Below are 3,674 nucleotides of genomic sequence, written 5' to 3' on the forward strand. Positions count from 1 at the left end.
ATACTTAACTTCAATCAATGATATATCGATGAAAAAAAAGCTATCTTGAATCTGAAAAATGGATTTCAGAGGGCAAGGGTGCTCCTTTGTGATGCTTTCGCCGTTTTCCCGGTAAATCAAAAATTACATTTTGCAAACAAACTATGTGAAATACGGAAATAGATGAAAAAACAAAAATTGTGCATGAAGAAGATTTTCAAATTTGTTATGAATAACTTTCTGATAGGATTGCTAGTTTTTGTTTTATTTGTGAAATATAACATTAAAATTAAATAAAATTAAAGTTTTGGAAAAACGAAACACGTTAAGAAAAAAAAATATTTCACAAAAATTGTGCACCTAAAATATATCTACAGATTTTGAGTGAATCATTTTTTGATAGGACGCGTAGTTTTGATTTTAATCATGAAAATGATATTTAAAATAAAAATGAAAAATTTATGGAAAACGAGAAAAGGTACGAAAACGAATTGATAGACAAAACTTGTTCGCCCAAATAAGAGACAAATGTTTTAAAATTTATTACATTCTCATAATTTTTTATTGACAAAGTATTTGAATTGTCCGAAATTTAACGTAACAAAATTTAAATTTTAAACCAAATTTTTTGGACAATTTTTTCTCGTTTTAATTTATTTATCGAAATTGGCGTAGAAAAATCTAAAATGCCAACATTACGCCAAAAGACGCTAGATACGTAAAAATCTAAAAGCAGTCTTGTAAGATATATTGTGTTATGCATAAGAAATAATATAAACAAAAAAATCCTTTTTCTTTAACATAACAATGCAAGATCGGGAAAAATGTCTGAAGAAAGGATTGTAGTTTTTTGTTTTTATGGGCATTTTGTTTTTAATAGACAAAAGCCGTTGAGCCAAAAAATGACTACCAATTTGATATCAAACATTTTTTTATGGTGCACGCAGTTTTTGTTTGAATCGTGAAAGAGGAAATTTGACACAGAAATTATTATTTTTTTAAACATAAGTTAGGAAACAAATTAATAGACGAAAAATGTTCGCCGAAAAAAGATTTTTAAAAATGGGTAATTATCAATTTTGATGCGATGTGTAGTAGGGCGTATCGAAAAAAAAATTGTTTGTGCGACGTTCTAATAGCAATGAAAACTTTCTTTTGGGAGTCAAAAACGAAGCACTTTTTCAAATTTGAGGAGCAACCATTTTTTTTTAAATCTAAATTATGAATAAAAATAGTTCAAAGAAAGGGAGGGGGGTGTCGAGACATTGTGTAACGATTTGTTATGGTAAGGGAGGGAAGTCCTTCACTCATGCACGTAATTTTGGCAAATCTGTTTTCGTGTTACAATAACTTTTTTTTTAAAATTCATATATTCTTTCTGTTAAGTCAAATGAAATATTTTTTTTTATAAAAACTATTTTTTCCGCAAATTTCTCTTTTTAATTAAAAAATTTATCTTTTTTGGTAGAAGTATTGCGTCCCACTTAGATAAAATTGCAAAAAAAATGTTGAAAATTCAACTATTTCCTAGAAAATTGACTCTTTCTTAAAAATTTTGATCTTTGTTTTGAAAATTCAACTGAAATTTTTTTGGATGCAAATTTATCACTTTTTTTAATTAATATTTTTGATTTGAAAATTTATATGTTTGAGTAGAATTTTTATTTTAATTATACAAAAATGCAACTGTTTGTTTAAAAATATAAGAATTTTGTTAAAAAGTTATACTTTTTGGTTAATAATTCTAATATTTAGAAGAAAATTTACTTATTGCTTATCACTCTTATTTGGTGTTGAAAAATCAACTGGAAATTTCTTTGGATAAACATTTAAATGTTTTTTGTTTCGTTTTTCTTTTTAATATCGTCTGTTTCAGAAGAAATTGTACCTTTCTTAAACAAGAAATGTAAATGCTCGTTTAAACATTCAACTCTTTTTTTAAATATTGTCTTCTGATTTTAAAATTCACCTGCTTCAGCAGAAATAACATTTTTCTGGGATAAAAATACAGCTGTTTGGTAGAACATTTAAGAGTTTTGTTGAAAAGACATCATTTTTAATTGAAATTTCTGCTGTTATGATGAAAATTTAATTATTTTGTAGAAAAATTACTTGTTTAATTGTAATTTTTTTGGTATTAAAAATAAGAGTAATTCCATCTTTCTTGGGTAAAAATCCAACCAGTTGGTTGAAAATTGAACAATTTTGTTCAAGAGCCATACATTTTTATTGAAACTTCTGCTTCTTTGTTGAAAATTTAACATTTTCGTACAAAAATTACTTGTTCAAATGTAATATTTTGAAAATGAAAAGACAAACAAAATCCTTTGTGGAAGGAAATTTCACATTCTTGAAATCAATTGTTCCTAAATTAAAAAATCGTCTTTTTTAGGAGTCATTTTATCTTTTTTGATCAAAACTTAACTGTTTGGTTGAAAATTAAATTTCTTTGTTGAGAAGACATACTTTTGGTTGAAAATTCATATTTTGGTCTTAAAAAATTAGCCGGAATCTTTTTTGTATGGAAATTCAACCATTTTTTGTTTAATTAGTTTTTTTGTTTAAATAAAAATTCATCTGTTTTAGAAAAAGTTTTTTTATATTAAAAGGTAACTTTTTGGTAGATAAGTAAACTATTTTATTAGAAAGTCAAACTTTTCGGTTAAAAATTAGTCTTTTTGGATTGAAAATTTAATTTTGTTCGTAGAAACTTATTTTTTGTTCAAAAATGGATATTTTGATACTAAGAAGTAAACTGAGATCTTTCTTAACAGAAAATTAAACTATTTTTTTGGAAAATTTATATTCAGGTAAATTTTATACTTCTACAGTTAACTAAAAATGTAACTTTTCTATTTTTTTAGGATTTATATTTTTTTAGTTCAATTTTTTTGGCTGAAAAAGCATCACTTTCGTGGAAAATTAATTTTTTGCTGGAAAGTCACATTTTTTGTTTGACAATTTAATTTTTGTAGAGGAAACATGTTGTTTCGCTTTATGTTTTAACAATTTAGATAAATTTTCCTTTCTTTCTTGAGGTAAAAATCTTTATTTGTTTAAAATTCGTCTTTTTCATTTTAAAATTCGTTTCTTTTTTAATCAATTATGACACTGTTTTTGTTTGGAATTTATATTTTTTGGATGAAAATTCAACTATTTTGTTTAAAAATTAATTATTTTGTTGAATATTCAAATAACTCTCTCTTAATTTTCTGTTAAAGACAAGATTTTAAACAAATAAAATAAACTTTCAAAAATTTAGTTAAACTTCTGGTAAACAAAAACTTAATCCAAAAACTTGTTTTCAATCAAAACAATACATTTTCGATCAAAAAGATTAATTTTCTACGAAAAATGAATAATTTTCAACAAAATATATGAATTGCCAAACAAATATTTTGATATTTAATGGAATCTTAAATCGGCGTTAAAAAAGAATTTTAATCAACGTAGTTGAAAATTCAATAAATAAGATAAAATTCCAAACACAATTATGAATCTTTGATCGGAATGAATAGATATTCAGTTTAAAAAATTTATTTTTATACAAAGAACTGCATTTTTAACTTGAATGCTGAATCTTTAACAAATAAACAATTTTTCATTATTGTGTTTCACTTTTCAACTAAATAATTTAATTTTCAACTAAGAAAATGAACTCTAAGCAAATATTTTAATTCCTGCGATATATGTTA

This window comes from Belonocnema kinseyi, chromosome 6, assembly GCF_010883055.1.
Source record: "Belonocnema kinseyi isolate 2016_QV_RU_SX_M_011 chromosome 6, B_treatae_v1, whole genome shotgun sequence".
Taxonomy (NCBI): Eukaryota; Metazoa; Arthropoda; class Insecta; order Hymenoptera; family Cynipidae; genus Belonocnema; species Belonocnema kinseyi.